General features: G+C 40.0%; 1 pseudogene; it reads left to right on the forward strand.

Moving 5' to 3' along the window:
• The first annotated feature begins 269 nt into the window (after window positions 1-269).
• Window positions 270-2,198, forward strand: LOC103289722 (RE1-silencing transcription factor-like; annotated as a pseudogene).
• Window positions 2,199-14,496: the final 12,298 nt, after the last annotated feature.

Genomic DNA, 14,496 nt, shown 5'->3' on the forward strand with positions numbered 1-14,496 from the left:
TGAGACACATGAATATTTTGAAAATACACATGTGCTCAGGGCCCCAGACCTCAGTGATGGCCACCAGAATAGCAGGGTGAGAGCCTGCAGCCTAAGCACTCTGCAGCCCCATTCCTAGGTCTCTGTGGGCCTTGAAGGCCCCAGAACCCAACTTTTCCACCCTCCCACTCCCCTCCTCTGGAACTCCTGCAACAAAGAAAAGTAGTGGGAGATGGAGCACCGATGCCAGGTCCCCAGCCCCTCCTGGCCAAGGAAGGCCGAATACAGTTATGGCCACCCAGGTTCTGGGGCAGACTTCTGGAGGAGGAGGGCTGTGCAATGGCAGTGGCAACAATGACATGGCCTTGCCTAACGCTATGTATGACTTGCATGACCTCTCCAAAGCTACACTGGCTGCTCCTCAGCTCATCATGTTGGCAAATGTGGCCTTAACCTGGGAAGTAAATGGCAGCTGCTCTGATTACCTAGTTGGTGAAGAAAGGCAGATGGCAGAATTGATGCCTGTTGGGGATAACAACTTTCCAGATAGTGATGGAGAAGGACTTGAGGAGTCTCCTGCAATAAAAGGCGAACCCAATGGACTGGAAAACATGGAACTGGAAAGTTTGGAACTCAGTGCTGCAGAACTACAGCCTGTATTTGAGGTTTCAGCTGCCCCAGAAATTTTCAGCTCAAATAAAGAGCTTCCTCCCGAAACACCTGCACCTTGAAGACCAAACCCCTTCGTTGTAAGCCATGCCAATATGAAGCAGAATCTGAAGAACGTTTGTGCATCACATCAGAGTTCATAGTACCAACAAGGTTTTTGTGGAAGAAAGTGCAGAGAAGCAAGCAAAGGCCAAGGAATCTGGCTCTTCGACTGCTGAAGAGGGAGATTTCTCCAAAGGCCCCATTCGCTCTGACAGCTGTGGCCGCTGTGGCTGCAATACCAATTGACACGATCACTATACAGCTCACTTGAAACACCACACTAGAGCTGGTGACAATGAGCGAGTCTACAAGTGCATCATTTGCACGTATACCACAGTAGCGAATATCACTGGAGAAAACACGTAAGAAACCATTTTCCAAGGAAAGTAAGTATACACATGTGGAAAATGCCACTATTTTTCAGACAGAAAAAAAAACATGATGTTCAGCATGTTCCAACTTATACAGTAGATAGAATGCCCATATAAATGTGAACTTTGCCCTTACTCAAGTTCTCAGAAGACTCATCTAACTAGACATATGCGTCCTCATTCAGTGGGGTATGGATACCATCTGGAAATATTTACTAGAGCGTGATCTAGATGGGTGAGAAGGCAATGAAATGTGATCAGGGCAGTTATGTGGCCTCCAATCAACATGAAGTAACTCGCCATGCAGGACAGGTTCACAACGGGCCTAAACCTCTTAACTGCCCACACTGTGACTATAAAACAGCAGATAGACGTAACTTCAAAACATGTGGAGCTGCATGTTAATCCACAGCAATTCAATTATCCCGTATGCGGTTATGCAGCTTCCAGAAGTGAAATCTGCAGTATCATTTCAAATCTAAGAATCCCTCTTGTCCTAATGAAACAATGGATGTCTCAAAAGTGAAACTAAAGAAAACCAAAAAGCGAGAAGCTGACTTGCCTGATAATAATAATACCAATGGGGGAGGGGGAGGGAGGGGGAACAGAAAAACAAAACAGAAACAGAGCAAACAAAAATAAAGGGGATGTAGCTGGAAAGAAAAATGAGAAGTCTGTAAAAGTGGAGAAAAAAGATAATGCTTCAAAAGAGAAAAAGCTTTGTAGTAATGCTTCAATCCAGGTGACTACCAGAGCTCAGAAATCAGCAATGGAAACTAGAGAGATGGATGTGCATTCAGAAACCAATTAAGAAAAAAAAAAATTGTAAAACCAAGAAAGGCAAAAGGAAGATGGAAGCTGAAGCCCATTCCTTGCAAGATCCTGTTAATGATGAGGAACCTGTGACAAAAAAAAAAAAAAAAGACAGAAAGCAAACCCCAAGATAGTCAGGAAGTCTGAGAACAAAGTGGAGGAGAATAAAAAGCAAAATACTGTGTGAAAAAAAAAAGTACAAAGAAGAAAACTCTGAAAAATAAATCACGTAGAAAAAGCAGCAAGCCTGCTCAGAAGGAGACTCTTCAGAGGGGGCCTGCTCAGACAGAGCCGCTGCCACCCATGGAGCCTCCTCAGAGATAAGAAGAGACATTTAAATTTAAAAAACTTCCCCAAGCAATGGACATTGTTTCAGTCCAGGTATTTACTCCTGAGTTTTGATCAGTATTTCTTATTTGTTTATGTTAATCGTCATAAAAACAATGGTTTTGGTGTTTCTTTTTTTATTTTGGTGCTTTAATGGCTTAAGATATTGCACATTGTGTGTGTGTTTTTTTAACCTATGCAGTTAATTTTTTTTTCCTAAAAATAACATTTGTGTTGAACAGTAACACTTTATACATATATATGCATGTTTATTTCATCCTCTTTGGAGGGATGCTTTTAGTCTTATTTGCAAAAGGGCAGTTTTTCTTTTACTGCAGTTGCCTTTTTTGCAGAATATTAGTGTGTGCAAGTTTGTGAGCAAATGAAACATATAGGTTCAAGTCATTGATTTTGATTTTCACATCTTATATCTATGCCAGATCTGTAGTTCATATAAATTATTTATTTATTTTAAATGGATGTAGTACATTCACAGCTCTCAGCTTGAACTTTGTAATAAACGAACCACTAGGCTCTAAAAAAAAAAATAGAAAATACACATGTGTATACACACACACACACACACACACCTTTATCTTTTTAAAGAGAACTTTCCTGACTTCTGGTCAAGATGGTGGAATAGCAAACACTGTACTCACCTCCTCCCATGAGCACATCAAATTTAGAGCTACAGAAAAGCTATCACTCAGAACCAGCTGAAGTCTAGCTGAACAGAAGTCCTATAACTAAGAATATACAAAAGAAGCCAGGTCAAGATTGGTAGGAGGGGCAGAGACACAGAACAGCCTTGTCTCACTCCCAAGTGGGAACAACAAAAATCAGGAGGGATGTATGGGCTGCAGAGGTCCCCCTTGAGGAGCAAAGGGTCTCAGCCCCACAGGGGCTCCCCAGCTCAGAACTTCAGGGCCAAGAGAAGTCCTAATAACTTCTGACTGTGAAACCAGAGGGGGTTGTGACTGAGGGGATTCTGTTTGTGTGAGAAGGAGGGCTACAGGAATCCCAGACCTTCTTCTTAAAGGGCCCACACACAGACTCACTTGTTCTGAGCTCCAATGCTAGGCAGAAGCTTGAAAAGCATCAGAGGCTAAATTGTCTGTCTTTGCAGTAAGGGCGGGAGGGGCAACTTTCTCCCAGACAGAAGTACTGGCAGAAGTCATTGTACTTTTGTTGAGCCCTTCCTGCTCCCAGCTGGCACAAGGGGCCATCAAATCTTTATCCACCTGGCTAACACCATTTGCTTCACCCCGGTGATTCCCTGACACCTGGTCCCTCCCTAAATGTGGGCTCACCCAAGCCATTTCCAGTAGCTTTTCCATACAAACATCCTGTCTTAGCATATGTAGGGATTTTTCCAAAATCTCTCAAAGGTTCACAAATCCCAACAAGAAACATCCAGGCTCGGCATGCCCAGAACATCTTTCTAAGCAGCCCCAGCCTGGCACAAGTGGTGGACAGCCACAGTTTACAGCTTAGCCTCTCACAGGCACTTCCAAGCCCAGCACAAGCCATGGTAATCATATGCAGATCACGTTGTAGCTCATACTAAGTGGCACAAACAGGGGCTGACCTTGACTTGCATCAGAGCCCCCCCCTCCCAAGATCCCAGAACCAAGACACCTGAGGCCCAACTTCAGACCACAACAGGGCACCACCCAACCACCTCCACTAATGACACACCCAAAGGGCAGACTCAGCAGGCACCAGAGCTTTGCCAAAGTGGATTCTACCCTATAGGGTTAGCCCTTGCACAACAGCTCTTCTACTATCATATAGCCCAGTGGTTGGCAAACTGCGGCTCGCGAGCCACATGCGGTTTGCCACTCTGTTAACTAATGAGTTTGCCGACCACTGACCTAGATTCTCGATTCCAATAATTACAGGCTGTTGTTGTTCCTTGTGATTAAGCCCCTATCCAGTGGTCGGAAAACTCATTAGTCAACAGAGCAACAAACTGCGGCTCGTGACTGGCTATAGCCAGTCCTCAAAGCCAGTCAGTCTAAGGATCAATCTCTCCCATTGATGTGCCAACAGCAATCAAGGCTCAACTACAACAGGAAGGCACATACAACCCATACAAAGGACATAGCTGATGCACCCAGCTCAGGTGACCAGAGATACTGCTCTATTTGGCCTCACAGGACACCTACTACATAAAGCCATTCTACCAAGACAGTAGATGTAGCAGTTCCACCCAATACATAGAAACAAACACAGGAAGCTAGCCAAAAGAAAGAGACAAAGATACATGTTCCAAATGAAGAAATAGAACAAAACTAGGAAAGGAACTAAAAATGGAGACAAGCCATCTACTAGATGCAGAGTTCAAAGCATTGGTTATAAGGATGTTCAATTAACTTAGGAGAAGAATAGATTATCGCAGTGAGAACTTCAACAAACAGATAGAGAACATAAAAATTAAGATGAAAAACATAAAAAAGCAGTCAGAAATGAAGAACATATTGATTGAAATGAAGAATGCATTAGAGGGAATCAACAATAGGTTAGATGAAGCAGAGGATAGAATCAGCAATTTCAAAGATATTGAAATCAGCAATTTCCAAGATATTGCTATTTTTTTATAGCAGAAAAAACACACACAATCAGAACAGCAAAAAGAAAAAAGAATAAAAAATGAGGATGCTTTAAGGAGCCTTTGGAACAACACCAAGCATACCAACATTAGCATCATAGGGGTACAAGAAGGAGAAGAGAGAAAGGAATTAAAAATATATTTGAAGAACTAATGACAAAAAAGCTACTCTATGCTGGCAGAGAAATAGACATACAAGTCCAGGAAGTAGAGAGTCTCAAACAAGATGAACCCAAAGAGGCCCACACCAAGACACATCATAGTTAAAATGCCAAAGGTTAAAGACAAAATGAAAATCTTAAAAGCAGCAAAAGAAAAGCAGTTAGTTACCTACAAGGGAGCTCCCATAAGATTTTCAGATGATTTTTCAGCAGAATATTTGCAGGCCAGAAGGGATTGGCAAGAAATATTAAAAGTGATGACAAGCAAAGACCTACAACCAAAGTTATTCTGCCCAGAAAAGCTATTATTTAGAATTGCAGGATGGATAAAGAACTTCCCAGACAAGATAAAGCTAAAGGAGTTAATCACCACCAAACCAGTAATACAAGAAATGTTAAAGGGACATGCAACAACATGGATAGACCTACAGGGCATTATGCTGAGTGAAATAAGTCAGAAAGAGTAGGATGAATAACATATGGTTTCACTTATATGTGGAATCTAAAAAAAGCAAAATAAACAAACACAAAAACAAAAACAAACTCAGAAATACAGAAAACATTTTTATGGTTGCCAAATGAAGGGTGGTTGGGGTGATGGGTGAAAAAGGGAAAGGAATTAAGATGTGCAAATTGTCATTTATAAAAACAGTCCTGGGGAAATAAGATACAACATAGGGAATATAGTCAATCTATAATAATAAAAGTGTAATATGCTAATTAGACTGGACGTCCTTCTGGATGACCTTATGGACAAAGCTGGAGCTTCGAGGGAAGCCTGAGTCCTGGGTGCCTGCTGGTGGCCAGAGGGAAGCCTGGGTCCTGGGTGCCTGCTGGCAGCTGGAGGGAAGCCCGGGCCCTGGGTGCCAGAGGGAAGCTGGTGCCAGCAGCCTGGGGAAGGAAGGCCTACTCTTGCATGAATTTTGTGCATCGTGCCTCTTGTAATGTTATAATAACTATGCATGATGTCATATGAGTACTAAACTTGCTGGAATTATCACTTCATAAGTTATATAAATGTCTAATTATTAGGTTGTACACCTGAAACAAATATATTATTATATATTAACTCTAAAAAATAAAAAGTTATTTTGTTTTATTTATTTCTGTTTGTTTGTTTGTTTAATTTTTTTTCTTTATTGATTAAGATATTACATATGTGTCTTTATCTCCCCATTGTGCCCAGACACCCCGCCACCCCCCACTCGTGCCCTCACCCCCCTAGTGTCTGTGTCCATTGATTAGGCTTATATGCATGTATACAAGTTCTTTGGTTGATCTCTCCCCTTCTCCCCCACCCTCCCCTGCCTTCCCTCTGAGGTTTGACGGTCTGAGTGATGCTTCTCTGTCTCTGGATCTATTTTTGTTCATCAGTTTATGTTGTTTATTATATTCCACAAATGAGTGAGATCATGTGACATTTATCTTTCTCCAACTGACTTATTTCGTTTAGAATAATGCTCTCCAGGTCCATCCATGCTGTTGCAAATGGTAGGCGTTCCTTGCTTTTTACAGCAGCATAGTATTCCATTGTGTAGATGTACCACAGTTTTCTAATCCACTCATTTGCTGATGGGCACTTAGGCTGTTTCCAAATCTTAGCTATTGTAAATTGTGCTGCTATGAACATAGGGGTGTATATATCCTTTCTGATTGGTGTTTCTAGTTTCTTGGGATATATTTCTAGAAGTGGGATCACTGGGTCAAATGGGAGTTCCATTTTTAGTTTTTTGAGGAAACTCCATACTATTCTCCACAGCGGCTGCACCAGTCTGAATTCCCACCAGCAGTGCATGAGGGTTCCTTTTTCTCTGCATCCTCACCAGCACTTGTCTTTTGTTGATTTATTGATGCTAGCCATCATGACAGGTGTGAGATGGTACCTTATTGTCATTTTGATTTGCATCTCTCAGATGATTAGTGACTTTGAGAATGTTTTCATTTGTCTCTTGGCCTTCTGTATGTCCTCTTTTGAAAAGTATCTATTTAGATCTGTTGCCCATTTTTTGGTTGGGTTGTTTATCTTCTTTTGTTAAGTTGTATGAGTTCCCTATAAATGTTGACGATTAAACCCTTATCGGTGATAACATTGGCAAATATGTTCTCCCATGCAGTGGGCTTTCTTGTTGCTTTGTTGATAGTTTCTTTTGCTGTGCAGAAGCTTTTTATTTTGATGTAGTCCCAGTTGTTTATTTTCTCTTTAGTTTCCATTGCCCTAGGAGTTGTATCAGTGAAGATATTGCTATAACATATGTCTGAGATTTTGCTGCTTGTGGATTCCTCTAAGATTTTTATGGTTTCCCATCTTACGTTTAATTCCTTTATCCATTTTGAGTTTATTTTTGTGTATGGTGTAAGTTGGTGGTCTAGTTTCATTTTTTTGCATGTACCTGTCCAATTTTCCCAACACCATTTATTGAAGAGACTGTTTTGCCTCCATTGTATGCTCTTGCCTCCTTTGTCAAATATTAATTAAGCATAATGGCTTGGGTCTATTTCTGGGCTCTCTGTTCTGTTCCATTGGTCTATATGTCTGTTCTTGTGCCAGTACCAGGCAGTTTTGAGAACAATGGCTTTATTTGTTATTGAGATCTCTCCTACTTTGTTCTTCTTTCTCAGGATTGCTGCAGCTATTCAGGGTCTTTTTTTATTACATATGAATTTTTGGAGAGTTTGTTCTAGGTCTGTGAAGTATGCCGTTGGTATTTTAATGGGGAGTGCATTGAAGATATAGAATGTTTTGGGTAGTATGGACATTTTAATGATGTTGATTCTATATGTTCTTCCATATATTTATGCCTTCCAAATGGTATGTTCTTCCATATGTTTATGCCTTCTTTTATCTCTTTTTTCAGTGTCCTGTAGTTTTCCAAGTAAAGGTCTTTTACTTCCTTAGTTAAGTTTATTCCTAGATATCTTAATTTTTTGGTGCAATGGTAAATGGGATTGCTTCTTTAATCTCTCTTTCTGGAAGCTCACTATTGATGTATAAAAAGGCCATAGATTTCTGGGTGTTAATTTTGTATCCTGCCACATTGCCGAATTCATTTATTAAGTTAAAAAGTTATTTTAAAAAAAACTTTCACCTTACTTTCTTCCCTCCCTCCCACCTTACTTTCTTCCCTCCCTCCTTCATTCCTTCCTTCTTCCTTTCCACAGACATCTCAGTATGTGGTACATGCCAGGGATTTGAACCAGACACCAGTTACCCAGAGCAAAGCAGAGGGTGCCTGCCTTAATGATGCTTTGTCATCTATCATGAGGAAAGAGCATTTGAATAAATAAATAAGCAGATAATACAATAGTTACAGATGAGAAAGAAAGGAAATTTAAAGTCTAGAAAGGACGATAGACAGGATGGTCAAGGAAGGCCTTTATGACGAGGTGGTAATTAGACAGGTAATGAAAGAACAGTGTACTGAGTAATTGTCATTTCCCACATCGCACACAGGTACGTGCACACACCCCACCCCCCTCAATCATTCTCTGACTTTCTGAACCTTGCTGGTTCCCAGGAATGCTGGGTCCCTGAGAATTTCATGACTTTTACTCACTGTCCTCAGGCTTCCTGTGGACGTCTGCCAAGGTAAGACAGTGGCTTAGATTGAGGGGCAGAAGGATACAGATGTCAAGGTTTCCCCTTACCCTCTCTCCATGATCCAGTGTCACATCTGTGGCAGTAGCTGCATCCTTCACAACTATAACCCCCATCAGAAAACTCCTTCCTCATGGGGCTAGCTTACCTTAGGCTCAGATAATCCCACTGCCTCCTCTTGCTCCTTCAGCCCTTGGTGTGTAATGGCTTCTTGGTGTTGCTAGTCTCTGGGTGCCTCACCTCTAAAGTTTCTTCATGTGCACTATTCAGTGTGAATTCTGTTTCTAGCCTGGAACCTGACTTTTACAGAAGGAGTTGGCCATGTGAAATGCTTGGAAGGAGCAGTGCAGAGAGAGAAACAGTGGCTGTGAAAGTTCTAATGTGGTCAAGAGCTTGGCGTGTTGGAAATAGGAGGGCTGTGTGGTTGCCGTCCTGTGAGTGAGGAGGAAGTGGAGTGAGATGACATTGGAGATGTGATAGAGGCCAGACCATAATGGCCTTGAGGCCATCTAAGAAGTCAGAGTTTTATTTATGAATGAACTTATCAATTCTCACACTTAAAAATAAGACAAGTTACATGCCAATTCAAAGTGTTCTCTCTTTAATCAGCAGGACCAGGAATGGATTAGGAACTTCTGTCTCTCAAGAGAAAAACTAGCTTTATTTTTATTTTCTTTTTAATGTTGTTTTGTTGTCATTGATATTATTCTTTTCAGGAAAGGCTTAGTTTAGAATGCATACCTAGAATGAAATGTGGTTTGGACTATAAAAATATACCTCCGTGTCTTGAAATCTTTAGTTTTATTTCTACCATATAGTCCTTTACAAAGATAAAGGATTATTATTATCCTTCTCTGATAAGGTCAAAGCACATATTTTTATCAGTGGATTAGATGCATTTATTCCTTTGTTGCTAAGCAGTCAATTTATTTCAAGCCTACTCTAGTTAAGACACTGAACCTGTTTATCCTTCTGTTCCTCTGCTTGACATCAAAACATTATCTAAACTAAAGCAGCAGGAGCCCGAAAGAGGAGGGAAGCCCTGCGGTGGTTTGTGTTAGCATTTTTTCCACTCACTTCCAAGAGATCTTTGCATCATCTTCTTAAAGAAACAGTGAGCCAAAACTCTCCCTGAACCTGCTGAAGGGCTGTGACAATGATCTTCATCACTGCAAATTTAACTTTGATTACAAGCACAATGTACCCCTTTGCCATATTCCTCACTGTCCTCTTCTTGACTTTCCTCTCCCTTGTAACAGTTTGAGTCACTCCCGGAGGCTAATGGTCCTTAGATTTACTTGGGATCCCTTCTTACTTTAATGCTCCCATCTGATCTATCACCACCCTCTTTGTATGTTATCATCTTGATCTATCTACTACTTTCTTTTCCTCACTTCACAACCCCCAAATCTTGCTATGCTTAAGCCAAAAATTGATTTTCTTTTTATCATAAGATACAAACTTCCTGGCTTTTAAGACCTTTGTCTACTTCCATATTTCCTTTGCATGAGACCAAGAATCTTTGGATCATCCTTTATTTCTCCTTTTCTCTCTCATTCACCCATTCCACCAGTAATATCCTGTAGACTCTACCTTCAAAATACGTACAGACCCCCCAACCACTTCTTATCACTTGCACAACTACTGCCTGGTCCCAGCCAGCACTATCATCTCTTTGTTGTATTACAGTTTTTAAATGCCCCCACACACACACCTGCTTATATCCTGGCAGTTCATTCTCTGCACTGTTAAAACCTAAGTCAGACAAATGTCATTATTTGCTCAAACTCCTGCAAGTTCTCCCTATTTTACTCAGATTAAAGGCCAACGTCTTTAGAATGAGCTGCAGGGTTTTACGTGACCTGCAACCCCACTTTCTCATCCCTAACATCATCTCATACTATTATTTCCCTCACCCCACCCTTCACATAGGTCTTTTTGAACACCTTAGGCACACTCCTGACTTTGCACTGGCTGTTCTCTCTGCCTAGAATATATTTCTTCTGGATATCACACAAATAACTCCTTTACCTTCAAATCCAAGTTCAAATGTCACCATTTCGATGAATTCTACTTGGACACCCTGCACCAGTCAGTATACTAGTATGCCATAATACACCATGAGAATAAACAGCCCTCAAAGTTCAGTGCCTTAACACAACACAAATTTACTTCTAGTTCACGCCACATGTCTACACATGTCCAGAGGGTAGATCTTGATCTTATAGTCACTTAAAGACCCAGGCTAATGTCAGTTACATTTTAACACATTCTTGCACCATCACCACATAGAGGAAAGATGAGCTCCCTGGTCTTACATAGGTAATTAAATGCCATCACCCAGAAGAAACACATATTACTTATACTTACATTTCACTTGTTAAAGAAAGTCACATGGTCATGCTTAACTTCAATAGATCAGGGAAAAACAATCCTACCATGTGTCTGAAAGGAGAATCAGAATATATGGGAACAACCTGTGTGTGTGTGTTGTTGTTTTTTTCTATTGCCACAAGAAAGCTGCATAATAAACTATTGAGATATCCTTATGGCATGCAACATTAGTGTTTATTGCTTACGCTTCTGGGGTTATTGGTTAGATGATCCTGCTGCCCTTGGCTGTGCCTGGTCACCTACATGAAGGGAGAAGGTCAGCTTGCTTTGGTTGATCTAGTCTGGTCTCAGGTGGGATATCTGCTCCATGTGTCTCTAATCCTCCAGCAGGTTAGCTCATGCATGTTCTTATGGTGATGGCAAGTGGCAGAGGGAGAGCAAGCAAAAACACACAAGGACTTAGACTTAAAGCCAGGTTTACTAGACTTAAGCTTTCTATTTCTTGAGCCACCAACTCTAGAAAAACACTGTCAAGTTTTATGATAGTTACCTTGAGATTTACAACTATGAATTATTCCATGCTCTTTCTATGTGTTGAGTCTAAATATTGAAAGTAACAAACAATATTTACAATATTATGATAATACCAATTATTTCCATTAGGTTGCATTTGGCTGCAAGTAACAGAATATCTACCTAAAAGTTTTTTAAACAGTGAAGGGCTTATTTCCGCCTAATAAGTAGACTATGTTAGTTAATTTTGAATTTAAAGAATTTTCAGGCTTTGGGTATAATTTTCTGTAATTTTTGTGGCTTTCCCCTCAAAGTTACAATATAAGTATAGGAGTTTCAGGTATTATCTCCTTACAAAACAACATACAATAAAAAAGGAGCCAGTCATTGCTAATGTTCCTTTTAAACAGCATGTAAAGTTTTTGCTAGAAACCTTCCTAAGAAGATTCATCTCACATTTCATTGGCCAGGATTAGGATTGCATAATTTTGTAACATATGCCAATGCATAAACTAATTATGTGGAAAAAAATAAAGTCCTCATGATTGCCTGAAATTTATTACTATTCCTCTCCTGAATTGGGGTGAAGCCCATAATATGTATATTAATACCTGAACATAATGTGGATACTATTGGAAGAAATAAGGAAAGGAACACTTTTGAATGAGGCAGAAAACACTGTTTATCTTTGTTACCCAATATCTATACAAAAACTTTGTTCTAAACAGGACTTTGAAACATGCCCAATCCTACATGGAACATACTTAGTCACTTCTCAAAGGAGAAAACCCAAAGTTTCATCAGTTGCTGTATTAAGCTCTAAGTTTAGTATCTTTGGAGTTGTGTGGTAATCTCTAACATAACTCAACTAGAGGCCTGCACCCTTTTGCAGTCTAGGAGCCCTTGGAGGATGTCCAGCTGATGACTTAGGCCCGCTTCCCTGGTGAGCGGGCCTAAGCCATCAGTTGGACATCCTTAGCGCTGCTGCAGAGGCAGGAGAGGCTCCCGCCACCACCACTGTGCTTGCCAACTGTGAGCCCGGCTTCTGGCTGAGTGGTGCTCCCCCTGTGGGAGCGCTCAGACCACCAGGGGGCAGGTCCTGCATTGAGTGTCTGCCCCCTGGTGGTAAGTGCACATCACATCAACCAGTCATTTCGCCGTTCTGTCAATTTGCATATTAGCCTTTTATTATATAGGACATGCTTTTTTTTGTGTTTCAGGCACTTGTGTTTAAAAGACAAGTTGTTCACTGCCAATATATACAATTTTTAGTGGTGAAGAAGGAATAGGATAACTTCAGTTTTTTAATATCACATTGGAAGAAGGGGGGTATAGTAAAACACACAAAATAATCATTGGTTTGTGTCCTTTAGTCTTGCTAACTCTGATGTCTGAAAGGACTTCTCCAGCTTATTGTCCTTCCCCTGCTTGCTACTGATTATTCCTTTTTTGGAGAATCATGTTTGCTAGTCAAAATTTAAAACAACAGTTCAGATGGTGATTAGAGAATTCTAAAAATTACAGAGATTTAACACCCCACCTCCTCTCAGCTTTTAATGTTTCCTTAAAAGCTGGACAATCACAGGTTAATGGCACTATGTTTAAAATTTCTTTGGCAATACACTTTCTTTAATAACTGAGTTGGGCTTCCAGTGTATCTGTTTCTAAGCATAATAAACATGACCTTTGAGAATTCTTATCTCCTATTTGCCCTTTTTTCATGATCCTTCCTCAAGACAGAGTGAAACAAAAGTCTTAGAAGGGAAGAGACCACTCACCCTCAACCTGATTAATGTGGCCAGGTTTCTCCCCTTCATTAAGCAGAGAACTCTTAGGAGAGCTTCTTACAAGGGACTTATAGACACAGTTTTACCAATTTTATCTTTTGCTAAGTCTATTGTTTTCATATCTCTGTTTGTTCTACTTTATGTAGAAGTAGAACATAAAATATTGGCTTTAGTAGTGAGAAATCTAACTCCATTTTTTTATGTTTTATTGTTGGCAACTCTCAAGCCTCATGCCTCCCCCTTCCCTTAGTGCCCAATATCTGTACAAGCTGATAAGAAAGCATGCCAGCTTTTGGTATCAGGGTTCTATTGGCAACACACAAAAAAAGAAGACTACAGACCAAAATCTTTGATGAATACAAAAATCCTAAACAAAATACTAGTAAACCAAATACAATAGGACACCAAATGAACCCCACAATCAAGTGGGGTTCATTTCAGAGGCATAAGAATGACTCAAAATATGCAAATCAATCAATGTAATATACCACATTAACAAAATAAAGGATAAAATCATATGATCTTATCAATAGATGCAGAAAAAGCATCTGATAAGATATAACATCCATTTATGATTAAAACACTGAATAAAAAAGGAATAGAAGGAAAGTATCTGAACATAATAAAGGTCACTTATGATAAACCCTCAGCTAATATCATACTCAATGGTAAAAAACTGAAAGCTTTTCCTCTAATATTAGGAACAAGATAAGGATGTTCACTCTCACCACTTTTATTCCCCACAGTGTTCAAAGTCCTAGCCAGAGCAATAAGGCAAGAGAAAGAAATAAAAGTCATCCAAATAGAGAAGAAAGAAGTAAAACTCTCACTTTTTGTGGACAACATGATGCTGTATATAGAAAACCATAAAGATGCCACCAAAAACGATTAGAAACAATGAACAATTACAGTCACAAGTTGCAGGATATAAAATTAGTGTGCAAAAAATCCATTGCCTTCCCGTATATATATACTAACATATAAGGACATATATATACTAACAATAAAACTTCATAAAAAGAAATGAAAAAGAAACCATTTCTTTTGTAATTGCAACCAAAAGAATAAAATAACTAGGAATAAAATTAACAAAGAACATGAAAGACCTTTATACTGAAAATTACAAAGCATTATAAGGTGGGAGTGGATGGGTGGGAGAGAAGAAATCAACCAAATAACTTGTATGCATAGATTCATAACCCATGGACAGAAACAATTAGGATGGTGAAGGGCTGAGGTGGGGGCAAGGGCATGCTAGAAGGGGTCAAGGGAGAAAATTGGGGACATATATAAT

The sequence above is a fragment of the Eptesicus fuscus genome, chromosome 8 (assembly GCF_027574615.1).
Source record: "Eptesicus fuscus isolate TK198812 chromosome 8, DD_ASM_mEF_20220401, whole genome shotgun sequence".
NCBI classification, from domain to species: domain Eukaryota; kingdom Metazoa; phylum Chordata; class Mammalia; order Chiroptera; family Vespertilionidae; genus Eptesicus; species Eptesicus fuscus.